We start from the raw sequence: 23885 nt of genomic DNA, 5'->3' as shown, positions 1-23885 counted from the left end.
AACTCAGAGATCTACCTACCTCTGCCTCCCAAGTGCTGAAATTAAAGGTGTGAGCCACCACCTCCCAGTGGAGTTTATATTCTTTTGTCAGGCTTTAATTCAGCATAATTGTTTTGAAATTGATCTATATTTTTTCTTTTAAAATATTTACTTATTTGTTCATTATTGTGTACATTTATGCGTGATGTGTGTATAGGAATGGGGTAGGGCTGCATGTGTCATAATACCTATAGAGGTCAATTCTAGGGAATCAGTTCTCTCTTTTTATATGGATTGAGATCAGTTTACTAGGCTTTTGTGGCAAGCTCCCACTGATCTGTCTCACCATAAGTTTTCAGTGTCCTTGACTGTTAAACAGCATTTTCTTAATTGCTTGTAGTTTGGGACTGTTACAGATCTTCCATAAACATATATATGTATTATTGTGTAAGCTCAGATTTTTATTTCTCTTTATAACTGAAAATGGAATGGCTAGATTACATGTTAAATGTGTTTTTAAACAATCTAGCTGTCTATCAGAGCAGTCACATTCTTTTAGATCCTAGTAGAGGGTCCATCTTCCAGAAACACTTGGTTTGGCCACTGTGTGAAGTTTCAGACATTCTAATAATTGTACAGTTCATTGACTTTTTAGTTTGTAAAATTGAATTGCTATGTACTCTTTCTCTTTGTCCTTTCTTGGTGGGTTACTTTAAAAATTTGAGAAGTAGAATATAAGAGTTCAGAAGTAACTTTTTAAAAGATGCAAGTCTTTCGGTGGTAAAAGAATAGTCTTTAGGAGCCAGAGAGGTGGCTAAATGGTTGCTTTTCCAGAAGACCCAGGTTTGGTCCCAGTACCCTTATGGTAGCTAACAGCCATCTGTAACTCCAGTTCCAGGGGATCTTATGCCCCCTTCTGGCCTCTGAGGGCATCAGGCAGTTATATGTATGTATATACACATAGGTAAAACACTCATGTACATAAAATAAAAATTAAAAAGTTCATAAAAGACTAGAGAATAGTCTTTAACAAACAAATAAATGTCTCATGCCTTATATTAAAATCAATCCAAGCTAGTTTATAGTAACTTAAATGTAAAACATAAAATTATAAAGTGTTTTCAAGACCGCAGTCTTCATGACCTTGGGTTAGGCAGTGATTTCTTAGACACTATAACACAAAATCAATCTATGGGACTAGAGAGATGGCTCAGTGGTTAAGAACACTGAATGCCCTTCTAGAGAATTTAAGTTCAGTTCCTAGAATCTACATGTAGGTTTACTCCTTTGTAACACCAGTTCTAGGATATCTGGTGCCTCTTTCTGGCCTTTGCTGGAGTTGCATGTATGTGTTACACAGACATACATGCAGAAAAAAACACCAAAATCCATAACATAAAGTCCAAATAAAAGTAAATAATTAAGAAAAAAAGAGATACAGTCCATAAAAAAAGAAATCAATGATTGTGCTGTCTGAATCAGAATCTTGTGTTCTGTGTTAAGAGAGTAAAAAAGCAAGGTACAGATAGGAAACATTTGCAAATCATGTTCCAGACAAAAACATGCCTTTAGAATATGTAAAGAGTCTCAAAACACAACAATGAAATTACTCACTTAAAACATGCACAAGTGCCAGCAATTTGCTCAGAGGGTAAAGATGTTTGTCACCAACGTTGAAGGCATACGTTCAGTTCCCTGGGACCCAGTGGTAGAAAGGGATGGCCCACTTCTGAAAGTTTTCCTCTGAACTTCACACATGAATGTGCATACACAAAGCAGTAATGTAAAAAGTAAGTAAAAAGGCACAGACAAGGATTGGACAGAACCTTTACCAGAGAAAATGTGTAATGGCAAATAAGTAGATGGAAAGATATCTCATCCAGTCATGTTCATGTAATGGGCATGGGAGATTCCTTTGGATTTCATTAGAGTATGCAGAAACCAATACCTGACATCAATTTGAGATTTTCCTAGGTTGTGGTTGGTAGGAATGAAAAACAGTATAGCCATTTTGGAAAAACAGCTTGGAAAAAAAGTTTTATTTCTAAAAATAAATGTAAGCATGTATTTACCATAGGATCCACACATCTTACTAGAGAAATGAAAACATTCACACAAAGACTTGCACACAGACGTTTACAGCAGCATTATTCATGATCAGCATAACTGGAAACAGCCCAAATGTCCTTCAAACAAATTGGACAAATGTATAAACAAATTGTGATACATTACTCAGCAATAAAAAAGAATCAATCTCAGTGGTGTTATGCTAACTGAAAACCTCAAAAGGTTATTCACTTTAAAACTCCATTTATATGACATTCTGGGGAGTGTGCAACTATGGGGAAGAGAATGGCTCAGCGGCAGCCTGTGGGCTAAGGGTGGGGGAAGGGTTTGACTACAAAGAGGCCATCCAGCTTTTTTCTTTGTCTTGTGAGTTTCCATTTTCCTCTCCAGTAGCCTCATTTCCTTGAGAGTGTTTTCTCACCTGCTTTCCACCTGCTTGCTGGAACCCTCCAGCTTGCATTGACTGTGAACATTTTGCTTGGATTGAAGGAAGGGTGTAAATAGTTGTATGCATATCCCAGATATAACTCAGGAATATTTCTTATGGTAATGGATACACGATACAGTGTTTCTAGGGATAGAGGGATGATCTACACCAACCTATAGTGTTACTTTTGCTTGAAATATATATCTTTAGCACTAAAACTTTACCCAGAAGAGAATAATAGATTATATAAGCTTCTGGATTTTTGATGTGGGTTAAAACTGAAAAATGAGATGTCTTTAAACTATTTTTTCTTCTCTCTTTGATAAGTGATATAATGTGGTTTGGACACTCAGAGATTCCTGAGATTCTAGGTTCTGGTTGATGATTTACTGCAAAATTGCTTATAAATTGATGTAGAAAATGTTTTGCAGACCTGGCAGCTTTCTGGCTTCACACCCATTTGTCACCCAGCATTTCCCTTTGTGTATAGAACAAGAATTAATTAGGCTGCACTGCAGGAAAAGTTTATGGCTATAATTTATATAGAATGAATTTCTTTTTAAAGAGACAGCATTGTTTTGTTATACCTACACACACACACACACACACACACACACACACATTTTATATATGTATATATAACATGTTTTAGTGGTTGTGGTGTTTTTTGGTTTGGTTTTTGTTTTTCCGTAAAGTTGTATCTGTAAGCTTGAGGAGCAGACATCTTTCAGTTTCATAGGATATGGTAGTGGGATAGAAGCTTTAGTAGTGATTGCTTTCTGATTGAACTTGGTTTTTTAATTCATTGTGTATTGGAGAGCACTCAGGTGCAGGTTTGCACTTCAGACAGTCAGACTTGTCTGGTTTCTAGAGCTTCGTATTCTCTTGATTCTTGGAAGACTTGGGATTCTGTCTTTCATAGGGTCTTGCTCATTCAATTAATGTTTTCATAATCAATGCAAGTCAGAACTTGCAATTTGTTCCTGATTTGCACATTAAAGAGCTCCATTAATTAAGAATCCTGGTGTTTGGCATGTTCCCTCAGGATCTGTGCATTATTTACATGGTGAAAGTGTGAGGATCGAGTTCCTCAGCTGTGCTGCACTTGCAGCTAGTCTTGCCTTTGCGCTCTCTTTCTTTTCTTTTTGTTTGTGAATAACAGTTGTTTCACAACTAGTTGAAACTCCTTAGGGATACATTGTACCAAAATAGGAACAAATGATCCAGATGAGAGGGCTGTAGAAGAATAGTAGGAAGGAAATCCTTTGTTTAAAGGAAAAAACAAATCCTGAAAAAGTATGTAAAATTTATGTGTTTGGTTTTATGTTCTCTTACTTGATGTAAAAGTAAGAAATGTAATAGAGTTGAATGGTAATTCTGTTTTCTCTCAGATTGCCCCTTTCTTTTCATAGTAATTGTATTTACAAATGAAGTTGTTTTTCTATACCAAATAATCCTAGAAATGTGAAACCCAGCCAGCCATGTGTTGTGTGAAGTGGGCTTTTTCATCACTTTTAAGGGTGGTGATAGCTTACATCTTTAATCCTAGATCTTCAAGGTGAATTTTTGAGTTCAAGGCCAGCCTGGCCTACAGAGTGAATTCTAAGATAGTCAGGGCTACATCTTGAACCGACCCACACCACCCAAAAATAAAAGTGGTTTCCATTGCCATTTCTCTAGAAGTCTTGTTCTAAGCCAGTGGTTGTCTTCATCTTGATGTTTGAAAGGTATATTGTTGGGTGGCATAAAGTAAGACTACCATCTTAGCCAGTTCTACCTCTCTGTTTTATATGGCTAATGCTTACCTACTTACAACACAGTTTACTGGTGCTAACTAGCAGTTAACACAGTTAACTGCTGCCATCTTTATCAATACCATAGAAAACTGTGAAGTGTTTCCCCAAAGAATACAGGTATTTATTTATTTGAGATGAGCTTTTTATGTAGCTCAGGCTAGCCTTAAATGCATGATCCTCTTGCTTTAGCCTCTTACATGTTAAGATTTCAAGAGTGTGCCACCATGCCTGGAATTTCTTGGTATTAATGGGACTTAATTCTTAGTTCAGTTTGTACTTATACTCTTCTTTTCCTGCCTCCTCTAGTCTTGAGGAAGGATCTCAGTTAAACCTGGAATTCAGTATGAAGACAGAAAGAAAAGAAATATTATAGATGAATGTAAGAAATAGTACAGAAGAGTGTAAAAGAAAAAACAAACACTCAGAGAACTTTGGGATTTAGCTCTTAAGATTCAGGCATTGAACACTGGTAGCCAGGCTATGAACAAGCAGCTCTACCTAGTCAGCTGTTCCACCAGTCCTCCCTACTTTAAAAATTTGCCATTAAGTCATTGTTTTGCTATTTTGTTTTGTTTTGTTTTAGTGCTAGGGTTGGAGCCCAGTGCTTTGTGCTACCCTTGAGTCAAGGTTATCTTCCATTTAATATATATATATATGCCAGGCAGTGATGGCGCATGCCTTTAATCCCAGCACTTGGGAGGCAGAGACAGGTGGATTTCTGAGTTCGAGGCCAGCCTAGTCTACGGAGTGAATTCCAGGACAGCCAGGGCTACACAGAGAAACGCTGTCTTGAAAGACAAACTATATATATATATATATATATATATATCTCCTTTATGTGTATGGGTATTTTGCTTGTATGTGTGTCTGTGCGCCACATTTACGTGTACTGTCAGCAGAGACAGAAATGGGCATCAGAATCCCTGGTTTGGAGTTACAGATAGTTGTGAACTACCAGATTAGGGCTGAGAACTTGACCTTGGTTCTCTGAAAGACCCACCAGTAAGTACCCTTAGCTCCTGGGTCATTTTCTCAGCTCCTTACGTTAAGTTTTAGTGGCAATTTGACCAAAAGAAGTTGAATGGGAATGATCAAACCAGGCTACAGTGCTACTTACCGATTACCTGGGTAACTTTTCAACATAGTTTTCTCTTAATCATTATAATTATGCTTATAACCTGTGTGAAGGCAAGTTTGTACTTTTAAAAGTTTTTCTTTTTCTTTTTTTAAAAATATTTATTTACTTACTTATTATATGAGTAATAGCTATCACTGTCTTCAGACACACCAGAAGAGAGAACATCAGATCCCATTATAGATGGTTGTGAGCCACCATGTGGTTGCTGGGAATTGAACTCAGGACCTCTGGAAGAGTAGTCAGTGCTTTTAATCACTGAACCATCTCTCCAGCCCTCTTTTCTTTTTCTATTATTTTAAAACAGCCTCAGTGCATCCCATACTGGCCTCAAACTTGCTTTGTAACTGTGGAAGACTTTGAAAATCTGATGCTGTTGCCTCCACCACATTGTACTTAGGCAGTGTTGGGGATCAAACCCAGGTTTTTGTACACGTTAGGCAAGCACTCTGCAAACTGTTATAGGCACATTTGAAAGTTATAGTTGGAATTGCTTGTCTTTTGTTTGTCTGTTTCTTCCTTTTGAGACAAATTCTGGCTATATAGTCCAGGCTACCCTAGAACTTTCCCCCTCCTCTGCCGTCCAAGTGCGGGGATTATTGGTGTGTGTCACCGTGCATAGCCCTTTGTTGATTTTTAAATGTCTTACATGTAGTTGGCTATAGTGGTGCATGCCTTTAATCTTACCACTCTAGAAGCAGGCAAATTTCTTGAGTTTGAGGCCAGCTAAGTCTAAAGAGCTAGTTCCAGGACAGCTAGAAAAAAACCTATCTCAAAATGTCTTTTATGTCACATTGCTTGGTATTCTCAAGTCTACTACTTTCTGTCTCCCTACCTGCCAACAATTGACTAAATTTGCATCTGGAAAAATGTAAACTGATTCTAGTTTAGAAGAGTCCTTTCTAATCTCTTATTCTGTTTTATATAAGCAAAAGCTTTATAGGTAGATAGTGTTAGACGTTTGTATATGAAAATGTCACATCACAATGTATACACATCAGTCATTGTGAGGTGTTAGCCAGTGAGTTGAGACAAATGTTCCAACTCAAATCCTTTCTGTTGTTTTCATTAAGACTTATAAAATACAACAATATGAGCAAGAAGAAATCAAGTAGGATGTTTTGAGAATGGAAATCATTCAGTTTATTTTCATCTTAGTTTTTTTATTGTACAAGTGCAATGCTATATACCACAACATTCAAAAGTCATGAAAACAATCTCATTGGTTCGTTCTGCTGTACCATTCTACCTTTTCAGTTCTTGATGGGGGAACATGTACAAAAGCCTCATTTATGTTCTGATAGCAGCCTGTGAAGTAGGTGCTGAGGACCGCTGTACAGATGAGGAAATCAAGTGGTGGGAATAACATGACTTGACTAGTTAGAGGTAAAACCAGAAACTGATTTTCTTCATTCACTTCAGTCCTTATTCTTGATCACACTATCCAGTCATTGTTCGGATAGTTAATCTTATGAGCTGTTCAAAGAAAAGATGAGAAAATACATTGAGATAAGTGCCAAAGCTTAAAGAATTGAAAAAAGAAAGGAGAAACATGCTGGGCAGTGGTGGCGCAACCTGTAATCCCAGCACTTGGGAGGCAGAGGCAGGTGGATTTCTGAGTTCAAGGCCAGCCTGGTCTACAGAGTGAGTTCCAGGTAACCAAGGCTATACAGAGAAACCCTCTAAAAAAAAAAGAAAGAAAGGAAGAAAGGAGAAACATGGAGATGAATGTGTTGTTAGGATAGGTTTGAGTAGAGACCAATAATAAAAGGTTCCACTGATTTAAAAGGAGGCCTTGAGTGTGTTGTTCTTTTGTCTTGATTGATAGCAATGGCTGCAAACAATCCCTCCTCCTGCATTGAAGACTTGAAAGGAGGAGCAGCAAGTCAATGGACCAAGCTGATTCCATCCCAAGTCTACATCATCAACACAGTAATATCCTGAGAGGGCTAGCAGCAAGGGAGGCAATCACCATGCTACTGAGGAGGCTATCGTGAAGGACCATGACATGCAGGAGGATATTGCTACACTAAGCATGATTGCTCCTTGCTAGAACCCCAGCCTGGAACATTCATGACAGACAAGTGATGATGCTCTAGAAGAGCAGTACTGAGATGACTATATTGACCTTAGTGGTGTCGGGGGCGTAGTGGAGGTAGATGTTGCTGGGCTCAGTGCAGCATGGCCTGGGATATTTTTTTTTTTTTTTTTTTTTCGAGACAGGGTTTCTCTGTGTAGCCCTGGATGTCCTGGAACTCGCTCTGTAGACCAGGCTGGCCTCTAACTAAGAAATCCGTCTGCCTCTGCCTTCCAAGTGCTGGGATTAAAGGTGTGTACCACCACCGCCCGGCCAGGCCTGGGATACTCTTGATGCAGCTAGCAAATTACACTGGTGACATTGCAGTGGCAGGGCGAGGACCTGCAAATGCACCTGCCGGGGTACAGGCTCAGCCAGCTGCTGGGGAGCTTTATCCCTGGGCCATAGGCAAGTACATCACTCTTGACATCACAAATAGCCAACCTGGGGGTGTCTGTGCACCAAATGAGCAAAATAGTGCTGTGATTGCACTGCTCTTGGTGGTGTTCTCAAGAACTCAGGTTGCCTCTGTTGTGACCAACTTCTTGGTCCTTGCTGTTGCCATCATAACCGAGCAGAGGGAATGTCACAAATGCCAGGTTCATAAGATACTACCGACTGAAACTCTCGAAGACTATGGTTGGCACCCTGGACATCATATAGGAGCAAATACTCCACTGCTGGAACTACTTAACAGCTCACTGGCAACAAAGACAATGTCCAGAGCTTACTTTGAAAGAATGTTTGCTTGGATCAGTGACTGTTAAGCCAACAGACAGAATATCTAATGCTAACAGGGATTGTTATAACATTGTGTGCTATCAGACGGTTCAGAGATTTCCCCTGGTCTGTGCTCTTTGGTCTTTTCTGTGCTCAAACTGGTTTTGATGAGTATGCAGGCATGTTAGCATTCGGACAGTATGTTGCTGGAGGGCAAGCTACTGGTGGGCATTGGGTGGGATGGGAGTTTGCTTTTCATGAACAGCCACAGAGAGTTTTCAAGATACCAGAATTTGTTAATCTTTTATATGCTGCTCTTCAACTGACCATCAAAGTAGGAGGGAATATGACCATGCAGCAATACCAGGAGTTGAATAACCATACTGTCCAAGTGAAGACAATCATAGACAAGTGGGTTCAAGAATATATTGTACAAAAAACTGTGTCTGCTAGGTTCCGTCTCTGTGAGCCACCCAGCACTGGTCTTGACTCAACTTTGGAGGTCATCCACAATCTCCTGTTGTAATGTAGAAAGTCAGCTACAAATTACTACCTCTCAAATATCACCATACATGTAGAAACCACTCAATCTCACTTGGTTAAATGAATGGAAGAAAGGAAAGAAGGAAGGAAAGAAGAAAGTAAGGGGAAGGCAAGGTAATGGAAGGAAGGTAGGTAGGTAGGTTTGGAGAACTTAATGTTCTCAGAACTAGAGCTAGGCAGACCCTCAGGACATCAGTTGATATAGTCTGTCCATAGGCAGGTAAGACATTTCTTAGGTGATGAAATAATAGGTAAATAGGTATTTTTTTTTTCTTTTTTTAGATTTATTTTATATGTGAGTATTTTGCCTCTATGTGTAGGTGTTTGTGGGTATGTGTGTATGTATTTATACCATGTGTGTGCCTGGTACCTGTGGAGGATAGAAGAGGGAGTTGGATCCCCTGAAACTGGAATTACTGATAGTTGCGAGCCACCATGTGAGTTCTGAGGATTAAACTCAGGTTCTCTGCAAGACAAACAAGTACTCTATACAATACATATCTATTCTATGGACTTTGGAAAAAGCTAAGCAAAATTAGGTAATAGTCTCCCCTAATTCTAGCAGTTAGCTAGGTACTTTTAAGCTAGGTATTATAGTGTGAGCATGCAGTTCACATACTCAAAGGCAGGAGTACCACACGTGTGTGTGTGTGTGTGTGTGTGTGTGTATGTGTGTGTGTGTGTGTGTAGAGTTAAATACTTTCAATATTTTGGTATGTGTTTTTATCCTAGTTGTTTCTTCTCTGTATATAGTTAGAAAATAGGAACTTATTCTCAATAGTTCTGTACTCTAACTTTTTCCATGTAACATGATGTTTCCTGTGTCATTACATGTTCTACAGCATTATTTCTAACGACAGTATAGATTTTCATTATATGGGTAGTTTAACGACTTTGCTGTTGTTAGACATTTGGATTGTTTCCAGGTTTTCATTTTCCAAAATGATGAACAGAAATCTCTGTTACTGAATCTCACATTCAGGATCACCTTGTTGCAGAAAATAAATCTAGACCTGGAATCCGTGCATTTTCTAGGAGAGTTGAAATTCTAAGGCTTTTGATCCCTATCACTAAACTGCCCTCCAGAAAAGTTTACACTCTTGTCTTACTTATATTAACATCAGTTTCCTATCCTTGTCAACACTGGGTATTATAATTTTGTTTCATCTTTGCTGCTTTAATAAGTGGAAAATGGTGTGCATATTTTAATTTACATTTCTTTTAATTTACATTTCACAGTATTTAATGAGGGCAAGTATTTTCTACCTTATAGTTATTGGTCCTTGTTATTTCCTTTATGAATCAAATAGGAAGAAATTTAAACTGGTTCTAGGGATGGATGCTTTTCTTGTCAGTCAATCTGAAAACTACCTCTTATTCCTCCTAGTTATTCTCTCTTCTTCCTTCCCCTCCTCTTCTTCCTTTATCCTCTTCCTCTTTCCCTTCTCCTTCTCCTTTTTCCCTCCCTCCCTCCCTCCCTCCCTCCCTTCCTCCCTCCCTCCCTCCCTCCCTCCTTCCTTTCCTCCCTTCCTTTTATGGATACAGGCTTTCATTCTGAGGCCCAGGTTGACTTTGAACTCAGGATCCTCCCATATTAGCTCTCCCAAGTACTAAGACTAATATGTATGTCATCATACAGGTTCCTGGGGTTTGACTTTAACTTGCTACTTCTTTTTGCTAGATTATTTTTATTGTTACAGAGAATTAAATTTACCTTAGAAGAAGACACCCTCCTTAGGTAGGTAGATAGGTAGTTTTTTTTTTTTTTTTTTTGAGACAGGGTCTCTGTGTAGCTCTGGCTGTGAACTCATTATAAAGACCAGGCTGGCTTCAAACTCACAGAGATCACCTGCTTCTGCCTCTGAAATGCTGGGATTAAAGGTGTGCACTGCCACATCCGGCCTCCTCCTCTTTGTCCTTCTCCTTCTCCTCTTCTAATTAACTTTTATGTGTATGGATGTTTGCCTGCATGTATGTCTGTGCATCACATGTGTGCCTGGTGTTCATAGAGGGTGTCAGATCTCCTAGAATTGAAGTCACAGACAATTGTGAGTCACTGTATAGGTGTTGGGAATCGAACTTGGATCTTTTGAAAGAACAACTAGGGCTCTTGATCATTGAACCATATCTCCAAACTCCCCCCCCCCCCCTCTCTCTCTTTTTGGTTTGGTTTTTCGAGACAGGGTTTCTCTGTGTAGCCTTGGCTATCCTGGAACTCACTCTGTAGACCAGGCTAGCCTTGAACTCTCAAACTCAGAGATCCGCCTGCCTCTGCCTCCCAAGTGCTGGGATTAAAGGCGTGCGCCACCACCGCCCGGCTTCCAACCCCATCTCTTTATATTTTTGAAGATGTTTATTTTATTATTTTTATTTATTTGTTTGTTTTAGAGTCTTGCAAACTTGCTACTTGCTATACAGATCAGGCTGGCCTCAAACTTGTGACTGCCTCAGCTTCTTGAGTTCTCAGATTATAGACATGCTCCACCCTGCCAGACTTTGCTTTATTTGATCTTCATTTCCCTTTTAAATAAATCAGAAGAACTAGGGAAGTGGCTCAGCAATTAAAAGAGCTTGCTGCTCTTTCAGAAGACTGGAGTTCAATTCCCAACATGCAAGCTGGACGGCTTATAACTGCCTGTCACTCAAGCTCCAGGGTTCCAGTGCCCTCCTCTGGCTTCTGTACACCTGTTCATGTGGCATACAGTCATACACATAGATTAAAACATTTCTAAAAAAATTTTTTAAAGTCATAAAACTTTGTTTCAGATATTTTTTCTAACAAAATTGAATATGCTTCTCCTACCTCAACACTGAAATACACACTGTAGAATGTGACAATTATTTCTGTTTTCAATATGTTTCTCTAGAGATAACCATTCTTTTCTTGTTTTATTTTATTCCTGAGACAGGGTTTCTCTGTGTAGCACTGGCTTGGAACTCACTCTTCAGACATGGCTGACTTTGAACTCAGAGATCCTCCTGCCTCTGCTGAGTGCTGGGATTAAAGGCATGTGCCACCACTGCCTAGTAGAGCCATTTTTAACACATCTCCTTATTGTATATCCTTTCAGATACTTTCTTTCAGTAAAAATGTAAAAACAGTGTAAGTGAGCTCATGCCTTGGGTGTCCTGTATTTGTTGTGTACACCCAACCCCTCTTTCTTTGCTCTTTTTGAAATAGTTTGTTAATAACAGTCATAAGACCATGTTGCCTATAAATATTTAAGTATATGCCTTTTTAAAAAATGAGGACATTTCTTAGGCAATCATCTCACCTAAGCAAGTTAATAGTCCTAGTAATGTCGTAATGTGCCCATTCCATACTCAGATTGCTTTTTTTTCCCCCATGGTTTGGTTTGTTTAAACCAAGCTCCATTTATACATACCCTTTTCAACTGTTACACAAGAATATTTCTGACTAAGATAAAATTAAGCAGTTCCTTACAAATGGGCAACAAAAATTTTTGTACTTTTTTTCAACTTTATTACAAACAATGCTGAGGATACTTTTTGTTCCTATCTCTTTGCTTTAAAATTTGTTTCTTTATGATTAATTTCTTGCTGTGGAAGGAAACATACATGTGTATAATTTTGATACATTTTACCTGAGTGCTTTCTTGATGTACAGAGCTAATTAAACTCTCATCTGTTGTGAATAGACTTTTCGTTAAATTCTCGACAGCATCAAGAATTATCAGAAAAAAATTTATTGATATGTATGTATATTTTTGTAGTATTAGGGAACCGAGAGTTTTACATGTTCTTGGATAGTGCTATACCTATGAGCTTCATCCCCAGGCCAAGAAATTGATTGCAGTGAGCTTAATGTTAGATGTCATTTATCACAGTTATTTTTTTTAAATGTCTCAATTGTTTCACTTTTTTTTAAAAGTATAACTTTAAGCTTCTTGTCTGTGTTTGGCTATTTGAAAATTTGAGACTTATTATTCCATTCCTTAGCACAGCTTTTTCAAGATACACTTGTTCCTTTATTTCTTCCTAGTGCGACTTGGTTTTGTTTTTGATATTTGGGCTTCCTTTCATTTTCTTACATTGTGTTTTCAATTGTGGAAACCAAATTTGGATGAAACATTTTAATAGAGTTTCACTAGTGTTTTCTTATTAAGTGGTGATACTGAAATGGGAAATTTTGCTATGCTTTAGTAATTGAAGAAAGATTTTGGGAATTGAGAAAGCTCAGTGTTTGACAATGCTTCCTGTTCTTACAGAGGAACAGAGTTGTGTTTCCAGCATCATTGCTGGCTTGCAATTGCCTATAATTCCAGCTTCAGGACCTCTTATGCCCTCTTTTGGGCTCCTACACTCATGTGCACCTTCTCCATATAATACATAGTTAAATTTATCTTAAAGCATTTCTGTAATAATTATTATTTTTAAATTTATGATAAAAATGCTGCAGAAAAGAAATCACACACTGAATCAGACCCAAAGACTTTACAATTCAATGAACTTCTGTGTAGTTAGGGTGGTCATTCAGAACAAAAGCTGGCAAACTTTGCATTGGATTTTTTATAAAATGAAGAACTAGTTAGCTTTAAGAATTTGGAGGGAAATAGATGTACTTAGAATGTATAATAATATTAAGTGAAGTCACACAATCTCAGAAAGAAAATATTTAAGATAATTATTTGTTTGTTTAATCTGTGCTAGAGATTAAACTCAGGGCCTTGTGCATTCAGGCAAGTGCTATACAGCTAAGTCATGCTCCCAGCAATCTAGGAACTGGAATTTGACTGCACTTGGTTCCCCCTGGAGTTTTGCTTCATAATCCAGAAGGATGCATTAATATAGAAAACAAAACTTCAGTGGCTAGAGAGATGGCTCGGGGATTAAGAGTGCTGAATGTTCTTACAGAGGACCCAGGTTCAGTTCCCAGCACCCACATGGCAGCTCAAAACTGTAACTTCAATTCCAGGGAGTCTAACAACCTCACACAGAAATACATGCAGGCAAAACACCAATGTATATAAGATTAAAGTAAATAAAAAAGAGAAAACAAAAACTTACTTCTTTTTTTTTTTAAGCTTAGTAACTTTTTTTCATATTAAAACGGAGATAGAGTAACAGTATCTACCCCAAAAGGCTACTGGAAGGATTTAAATGAGATAATGGAGTCTTTTCTTAGGGTATATAGGCCTTTGGCCACAGTATTTGTTTCTTCTTGAAAGGATTATATGAATAAATATTAGATTATATGTTCAGTTATTGGAAGTCTTGAAATTAACATATAAAATTTATATGTCAAGATTAGGCAGTTACGGTATGTAGTGCCTGCCCATGATTCCAGCATTTGGAAAGGAGTCACAAGTATCAAGAGTTCAAGATCACCCTGGCTATATACAGAATTTGAGGCCAGCCTGGGCTACTATGTGAAATCCTTGTGGCCAAACGCAAAAACACAAAACACACGTACAACAAAAATAAATTTGACTGTCACTGGAGTATACATATTTATCAATATAGTATAGATTCACCTCTATTTATATGTATTTAGCAGCACGAACTTCACCATTTACCAGTCCTAAGCATAGCAAGGGAGTATATGTAGCCTTTGGTTTCAGAGTGTTCATAGGAAGATGTGGGTTTTAGTAAACTACTTTGAATGCAGAAAGCATTTATATGGTTTTTATATGAATACAACCTCTCAAAGTGATTCATTCTGAGTTACTGAATAAATAACCCTTGGTCTCACTAGTACTCAAAGAAACACAATTGAGACATTGTTTGAAATTTTATGGCTCAGTTTATTATGTACTAATAATCACTAAGTCTTCATGAGAATGTGCTTATTTTATGATTTTAAGTTCCTAAACCTGGAGCTGGGGTGTAGCCCAGTAAATACAGTGTTTGCTAGCATGGGTTGGATGTACTACTGCAGGCCTCCTCCCTCTTCCTCCTCTTCTTCCTCCTCCTCCTCCTCCTCCTCTTCTTCCTCCCCTTCCTCCTCTTCCTCCCCCTCTTCCTCCTCCTCCTCCCCCTCTTCCTCCTCCTCTTCTTCTTCCTCCCCCTCCTCCTCCTCCTCTTCTTCTTCCTCCTCCTCCTCCTCCTCCTCTTCCTCTTCCTCCTCCTTCTTCTTCCTCTTCTTCCTCTTCCTCTTCCTCTTCCTCTCCCCCCCCTCCTTCTTCTATTCTTTTTCTTTTCTGGTTTCTGAAGCCTAATATTTTTTAATGTATTTTTTCAAATTTGGATATTCTACTTATTTACATTTCCGATGTTATCCCTTTTCCCCCCACCCCCTACTGCAGGCCTTCAGTCTTAGCACTCTAAAGGCTGATCAGAAGTTCATGGTCATCCTTGAGAGGTCATCTTCTGTTTGCATTTACATTTTAGACATAATAGTGTGGTCAGGTATTTTGTGTTGACTTTCTGAGATGAAAACATTCATAGAAATTCATTCTGGCCCAGGTGATGTGCTAGTGGGAGTGGGGTGGGGTTGGGTTAGGGAGGGGGTTGGAGAGATGGCTTAGTGGTTAAGAGCACTGACTGCTTTTCCAGAGGTACGGAGATCAATTCCCAGCAGCCACATGGTGGCTCACAACCATCTGTAGTGAGATCTGATGCCCTCTTCTGATGTGTCCGAAGAGAATGACAATATATTCATACATAAAAAAAAAAAAATTTCAAACAAGCAAACAAACAGAACAAAAGAGAGTGGGAGGAGGGAAGAAAAAACAAATCAAACTCATAGTAGAATGTGGTGATTTTGCTAATGATAGAAGTGACCCTTAGATAAAAGTGACTAATTCTACATGAAATCTTGTTTCAAAAAGGTACTTTCTAAACCCCCTTTCCATTGGATATACTTGTATGTCACTTTTCATTGAATTTATTTGTACGCTCATAGGATTTTGAGAATTTGGTCAGGCTCAGTTTTACAATAGGAAAGAATCATATGTTTTTTAGAAATAGAAGTCCTACCATTACGTTGGTGGGGCTTCTCAGCCTATTTTACATGAATTAAGAGAGGGTTGCTTAGGTTTTGGTTCTAATTTTATTTTTAATAACTTTCCTTACTTCACAGTTTACTTTAAATTTTAATAAAATTTTAAATTATGAAAGTAATGTATGCTTATAAAATATTCAAACGGTTCAAAAGTATATCAAATACAAATGAAAGTATCCCCACTCTTCCTGGGTAACTACTGCTCGGCAGTTTAAATAATCACTTGTAAATAAACTCGGATTTTAAGTACCTTGTATTCTGAATATTTACTCTTTCTATTTAAAGGGGGGAAATGAATTTTCCTTTTTAGCAAAGTATTCAAGAGCAGTGGAGGCTGTCTAGGACCTGTGCAGGAAGGTAACTGTCGAGGATTTCCGGAAGTACATTGATCAGTTAGATTGTTGTGTCCTATAGGGCTTTTTAAGGATTTATTGACACTTCATCAAGGTGTTTGAGAGAGTATTCAGGGAAACCTAAGAAATTCTGCAGTTCCTTTCTCCTCCTTATAAATTCATGCCTGGTCAGAAATTACAGCTTGAGTGGGATGTCCCTCCACAGAACTCAAATGTACTCTATTTATCATGTTACTTAGTGTGGCAGTAATGTAAAATGTTGAAGATTTTTTCTTTTTTGTTTCCTTCTGCACAGGGGCTCACTAAGCATATATTTCACTGTATGTCTCTTCATCTCTCCCTCATTTTAACTTCTACTCACTTCCCCAATTCCCCACATCATTCTCTTAAAAGAAAAAAAAAATAAGTTTTGTCCACTGAGTCCTCTTTCTTATTTTATTTAATATATCTTGAGTTGAATGTTTCTTACAAAAACACTTTGCATTCTGAATTAGCCCATCAAGCTGTTTTCTCCACAGACTCTTCCACAGGCTGCACGTCTTCTAAAGCCGTGCCCTCTGAGGTTTGAAAACCCAAGTCGGCTTATGGCTTAGCATTCATGATTTTAGAATATAAGTCCCCATACTCTGCTTCAAAAACTTGTTGTTGTTTTTATACCATTAAGAAAACTGTACTTTTGCTCCACAGAAATAGCCATTACAGGGGTGCCTGTCTCCCTCCACTGTCCAGTCAGAGCCACAGTGCCTGCCACAGTTGCCCGTTTGTCTAAATCTGTGCATGTAAGAATGTGTACACCTGAGTATCTGCATCCTTACATAGAAATATACAAATCCTAGTTGGATATACATTTGAAATAATAGCCATTCATCCAAATGGTGGTTGTTGAGGAATTGTAACCTGCAGTCCTCTTTCTTACTGGTAACGCCATTCTGCTTGGGGAATATAGAACAAGCCCAAACAGTAATACTGACAGAATTTGGAATTATGATACAGTGAAGCCTTCACGTAATTCTTTGTTGAAGAAGTTAGGGCCTAAATGTTAAGGCTTATTGTTATTCTGAGTTGATAATCTCTGCCTTGCTTTAATAATTTTTCCTCATGCCTGGGTAGCCCGCGAGTTGCACAATAATCACTCACACAGCTTTGTAATCAATGCCCAAAGTAATAGGATTCCTCTGGCCACCGGCAATTAATAAATTTGTGTCTTTTTTAAAACACTAGCAAGTCGGGCCTGAAATACGACTGACTGGCTCTCCTCATTTGCATATTTATTGCAGTGGAAAAATTCTTACCAGATGATTGATGCTGAGCCTGCCTCTTGAATTCCAAGCAGCACATTATTATGAAATGAAAAATGCTGGCCATACAGTTGATTAAAGTTGAAGACAGTGGAATCGGTGTTTTTTAAGATTGTGGGAGAATTAAAGGCATATTTTAATAGATGTTGACAAGAAGTGAACTAACAAAAGCAAAGCAAAGGATTTGCTTGAAAAGATTTAATCAAACGTCTTTCTTGGGGGATTAATTGCTGGGGATGACTAGTGCAAGTGGCAGGCTTGTGTGGATTTGAATGAAAAGTATTGTTCTTGGCCAGTCTTTCTTGTGTCATTTTGACCTGTACTTTAGCTCGAGTTTTGGAGTTACTTTTGATCAGAAAAAAAAGACACTCTTATAATGTGCAAATTCCAGCTCAGTGCATCCGTCTGGGGTGATGGAGGGCGTGTGTGTGCTTGTGTGTGCTTGGATGTAAATAATTGTGTGTTTGTGTATTTATTTACAGTGACTGTGTAGACTTTTTAAAAGTGGAAAGGCTAGCTTCAGTTTACTTTACACATTCATACACTTCTCATTTCCCCTCCTTCCACTGCCAGAAATTTACTTGCTAGTTTATAATCTAATTAGCACACATCCAAACTGATTCTGTGCCTACAATTTTGTTAGTATTGGGCAGTTTAGATGGATCAGGAAAAATAAACTTGTTAGATGAAGATGATTTTTAGACTGATGACATTTATAGAAATGCTTGCAAATGAGTAATATGTAAATGAATATTGGGATCACTGAATACCAGTCCAATCCAGTCCAGTTCAGTCTAGTCCTAGTGCTGTAGCTCAGCACATGCAGCTCTTAAAAGATTTTGACCATGTAGGAGACGATGGTTTCACAGTAACAGACCTCTTTCCAAAGATTTAGGAAAATATTCAATATATGTCAGTAAATAATAATACAGCTATTGTTTTTTACCTCATTTTATGAGATCAACAGGGAAAGAGTTATCTACATTATATAGGTGAGAAAACTGAGCCTCAAAGAGATTAAATCAGTCCCTTTGGGCTCTGGACTCTCAGTAAAATACTCTTTCCCTTGTTCTGTACTCAGAATTATTCCTAACACTGGTAGCTGCTTATATTGAGTCTTGCTGGTGTGGGAAAGCATATGTCTTTCTTAATCTCTTAAGAAAAAGGCTTCTGGAAATGGACCATGTAGGGCAAACTAAACACAAATATCCTTGACAGTCTCCATTTGTTTTGTGGCCATATGCCAAGAGGTCTCGAACATTGAGTCTTCATTTCATCTCTTAACTTTTAAACTCTGTAATCGTTAGCAGAAAAATTAGAGGTGAATTAGAAACTGTTGATTTCAGTTTATCTATTATTCATAGTGTTGGACAAATAGAATTCAGTTCTGTATGAATAATAAAGAGGATATTTATTTGTTTTCCCTGGGAAGAATTTGAAGAATTCACTGTTGGATTTGAGTATTCAGATTCTTCACTCTCCATCAGTGGCTTTGTGGAGGCTTTTACCTTCAGCAAAAGATTGCTCCATTGTGTCTGTAGGTTTTACACAGCATCTCTTTATAAGTGGGATGTGGGCAGTTGTTGGTGTGGATACCTTGCTCATCTGTGGAGGTCAAAGGACTTCTTGCAGGAGTCAGTTCTCTCCTTCCTCCATGTGGGTTCCAGGGATTAAACTTAGATCATTAGGCTCAATAGTAAGTACTTTTACTGGGTGAAGCATCATACCAACCCAGCTTTTGTACACTAAACAGAAGTGTGGGCTTCATATTTATAAAGAAGTGAAAATTGAGTCCTGTTTTCTAAGTCTGTTGGAAGTCACCCATGTGTGTAGTGGCCACTGTGATAATTGACTTGATTAACTCTGTGTGTATAAGGTTAGGGGGCTTACAAACATAAGTGATTATGGGGTTCATTTCTGACCAGTCTCTTGACATGTTGAATGGAGCTTATACTTAAGGGCTACTTTCTGAATGGGTGAAAGTGTGTAAGAAATGAGAACATATGAGTGTTAACAGAAAAGCACTTTGATTTACTGATACTGGCTCTCTACTTTCTTGTTGGATTGATAATGTTGAATGCATCCGCAGTAGATTAAAAAACAAAACAAAACAAAAAACAACTGGGACAAAACAATAAGTCCTTGAGAGTGGCCCTTAAAAACTGTCATCTTTCTCTGGGCAGCAGTGGTGCACCCCTTTAATCCCAGCACTCAGGAGGCACAGGGAGGCAGATCACTGAGTTTGAGGACAGCCAGGGCTACACAGAAATAATATACCTTGAGAAAAAAAAAAAAGGAAAGAAAGAAGGAAGGAAGGAAGAAAGGAAGGAAAAGTTGTGTTTCCTTAGATTCCTTTACATTCTTCGTTATGCCACATGTTGGAGTTGGACTGAAACTTGCCAAGCAGCCATGGCACACTGTTTTGAAGCATCTTTCTTTTAAAAATACTTTTAACTAATTTTTTATGTATGTGAGTATTTTGCCTGCATATGTATGTGTACCACATATGTGCCTGGTGCCTGTTGAGGTCAGAAGAGGGCATTGAATCTCCTAGAACTGGAATTATTGATAGTTTTGTTTGTTTCTGATTAGTTACTTCACTTAAGGTTATCAGGGGTTATCTGCCATACTGTGCTTACTTTTAAAGTTTAATTAATATTCTATTTGTCTGATCTTTTTGAATAAACTTAGTTTGAAATATTGCAAGTATTTTGCTCCCTATAAGGAATAATTAGAATTATTTACAGTGCTGTGAACTTGGGCTTTAAGTCATTGTGTTTTAGGTCTTTTTTGGTTGATTTTTGGATGGTGGTGCTGGTTTGAACCCAAGACCCTTTTCATGCTACATAACTGCTCAACTAGTGAACTATATCAGTTTTGTTGTTGCTTTTATTGTGTTGAGCTATTTTTACATAAACTTAGCCTCTATTAAACCATTTAAAATGTATAGTATAGCTTAGTGTCATTAAGTACAATTTATATCGTACCAACCATTAGTACTGTCTCTAGAACATGTTCATACCCCAAATTGTACTACTAAATGATAATTCTCCATTTCTTCTCATCTATGAATCTCAGTATTTTAGTCCCTTTCTGTTAGTGGAGTTATGTTACTTTTATACAATTGGTGTATTCTTTGTTTTTGTTTTTGTTTTTTAAGTATAGAATAGAGTTTATCTGGGGGAATGGGAAGGGGGGTTCAGAAGGGAATAGAGGTAGAGAGAGGGGGGGGATAGAGAACAGAGAGAAAGAAAGAAAGAGAAGGGAAGAGTCTGTCTGGGAACACAGAGAGGGGAAGGGGAGGGGAAGGAGAAAGAGGCAGAAAGGGGTCAGAGGGAGAGAAGAAAGTCCGAGACAACTGGCATATTCTTAACCTAAGGTTTAGTCTGGTGATCGGTACATCTGTCTCTATGAGAACAGGTTTTGTTATGTAGCCCAGGCTGTTCTTAAGTTGTGATCCTCATGCTTCAACTTCACAAGTGCTTCTGTTACCGGCAGGCACTACCACACCTGGCTTGTTTTTTCATTTTTATTTTCTCAGTGCTTACTTGGTTCGAGCGATTTTTTTTTTTCCCTTTGAGAATGTAATTATATCATTTCTCTTTTCCCTTTTCTCCCTCCAAACCCTCTCATATACCTACCCCTCCTTTCTAGTTCAAATTCATGGCCTCTTTTTTCATTACTTATTATATGCATGTATGCGTGTATATGTGAATATAAGTATGTATATATGTATGTATGCATATGTATATATAAATATTGGTTTCTCAGTCCGTGTAATGTTGCGTGTGTGTGTGTGTGTATTCAGAGCAAACCATTTGGTATTGGATAGTTAATAGGTGTGTTCTTCCCTGGAGAAGACTATTTCTCCTGCTCTCGGCATTCCTAATTTGCCTGTAGTTCTTTGTCTAGGAATGAAGCCTCATGGGCTTTCCCTTGCCTACTTTGACATGTCTATCATTGAACTTGTTCATCTCATGGTTAGACAGTCATGTTGGTGAGACTCTATGAGTGTAACTCCAGATATTACTAGGAGACATAATCTCACAGCAATCTCCCTGTTCCTATGGCTCTTAAAAATCTTCCACCCTCTCTTAATGTTTGTTCCTGAGTCTTAGGTTCAGATGCATCCTTTGGGAGTAGTCTCCACATCTCTGCATTTTGATTGGCTGAGATTTTTATGGAATGATCTCCATCTGTTATAAAAAGAAGTTTCCTTGATGAGGAGTGAGGACTATACTTATCTGTGGGTATAAAGACAGATATTTAGAGTGTATTTAGGGTTTGTGGTTTGTAAATTGGTAGTTGTAGATTCTCCTCCGAGATCCATGACTTCACTGGGCATGGTTAGTTTGCTAGTTTCCAATACCAGGCATGGTTTTCTTTTTGTTGACTGGATCTTAAGTACACTGAGAAGCTGTTGGTTACTGCCAAGGTATGCAACTACTGCATCTTTATGGTTATTGTGCCATGCTGGTTGTTGTGGTTCATAGGCATCATAGCTGAGTTATTAGTTGCTTTTCTCCTCTGGAAGTTTGCATCGCACCTTTGGGTACATGAAAGCTAGTCCTCAGGGAGGAAGCATTCAGGTCAGTTCCATCTCTAGGACCTCTGGGCCCTGGGTCTGAAGTGCATGATGTCTTCAGCAATAGGGATTTAACCTTCTACCTTTGGGTGTCTCTTAGACAATCCTGACCAATAACTCAAGAGAAGTCTTCTCATGCCTGTTTTTTGTTGGGGCTTCTTTGGTTCTTGGTGGGGAGATTGTGAACCCAGGTGAGAAAATTTCATTCAAACTATATATATATTTATATTTGTACTAACATGCATTAAAATTTTTTAAGTAAATAGTTAATAATATGATTCCTTATGACTTTATCAGATACCCTTACTATTATTTTGCCTTCCTCCTTCCTTCTTCTGTGCTTATCTCCCTCCTACCTCCCTAGTTTGAGCCTCCACTTTGTTCCCCTTTTACTGATCAGTTCAGTTGTTCCCTCGTTTCCTCTTTATTGTTTTTCTGTTCCCCACCCTGGCAGTGGCCCCTTTTTACTTTCCTGATTTTTGCAGTTACTGCAGGATGTGTACTCCAATCTAAAGATTTGGAGCTAAGAGCCTCTGATGAAAGAGTATGTGTGATCTTTTCTACTCCATGGTTTCAATTGAATCAGTTTTTCATAAACAAAACGGATGTGTGGTTTCACTTTGGGAAATGGTATTTATCTCTTATAAAGTTACTGTACTTGCCTAGCAGCATGTGAAGCCCTAGACTTAATCTTTAGCACAGAAAAAAACAAAACTGAGCATACTCCCATGACTATGTGAGTGCTCACAGTGCATCATCCTACAGAAACACAAAACCAAGCCTGTGTCTGCTAGAGAATAATGTAAAACAGTGGCAGAGCGAGATCCCATCCCCCACATCTGTTGTCATGGGCTTTCTTCTCAGTGCTTTCCTAGGAAGGAAGTTTTGCCTTTAAAATTGTTATATCCTCAGCCTTTTATTTTTACTTTTTTTGGCAAGACAGGGTTTCTCTGTATAACAGCCTTGGCTGTCCTGGACCTCACTCTGTAGACCAGGCTGGCACTCAGAGAACCACTTGCCTCTGCCTCCCAAGCGCTGGGATCAAAGGTGTACACCACCACACCCAGCTCCTTCTTTTTTCTTCTACTTTTTATTTTTTAGTAATGTTTGTTTTATTCTATTCATTTTATCTATATTTATCCATTTCCAGAAAGCTGATTTACAGAGAAATGGCTCTATATGAGAGTTTATATGCTTCTTTTTATGAAATACTTTGCTGTACATTCAGGTCAGTCTTATGATTCTCCCTGCCTCAGCCCTGCATGGTCTGAGTATATGAGGTACCATTTCTGGCTCTGATTTATATTTGTTCTTCATCTTTATGATGGAAAGCCTACATTTTTGTTTTGTTTTTAAAGATAGAGAGTAATTAGTTGATAATCTTGGTCTGGCACACAGGTATTTGGAATTTTTAGAAAATATTGTAAATCCTTTCAAATTGCATGAATGTACACTGGTTATGAAAGGATTATAGAATTTATAAAAGTTATGATTAGGAATCTCATTTATATAAGGACATTGTATTGATATAGCTTTATATACAGATAATGTAAAAGTGTATAAAGTTGTTTTAGGTCATAAAGTTCCTCCTGGCTAGTGGAGATCAGAGACCAACATCAGGGAGATATCTTCTTTGGTGGTTCTTCGCCTTATTTACAAGAGGCATGGTCTCTTACTTAAGCCCGGAGCTTACTGTTGTGTTGTGTCTAGTTAGCCAGCTTCTTCTGGGGATCCCATCTCAGCATTCCTAAGTCTGGGGATCTGAACTCTAGTCCTTGTGCTTATACAGCAGATGCTTTACCCACTGAGCCATGCTCCTAGACCCCTAAGTTGGGTTTTGTATGTGGACAGAGACTTTCTGTAGGATTTGTTTGAGAGGTTGAGAGACTATTTGCAGCTCAGCTCAGCTCAGCTCAGCTCAGCTCAGCTCAGCTCAGCTCA

At 38.3% G+C, this 23885-nt stretch overlaps 1 protein-coding gene across 1 annotated transcript in view; it reads left to right on the top strand.

The window, feature by feature from the left end:
- The window catches only part of Aatf (apoptosis antagonizing transcription factor), a 91677-nt gene that overhangs the window by 12565 nt on the left and 55227 nt on the right, over positions 1-23885 (top strand). The gene's annotated exons all lie outside the window — the stretch shown is intronic.

Source organism: Grammomys surdaster, unplaced genomic scaffold, assembly GCF_004785775.1.
Source record: "Grammomys surdaster isolate TR1022 unplaced genomic scaffold, NIH_TR_1.0 213, whole genome shotgun sequence".
Lineage (NCBI taxonomy): Eukaryota > Metazoa > Chordata > Mammalia > Rodentia > Muridae > Grammomys > Grammomys surdaster.
This window is presented reverse-complemented; position numbering and strand designations above follow the sequence as displayed.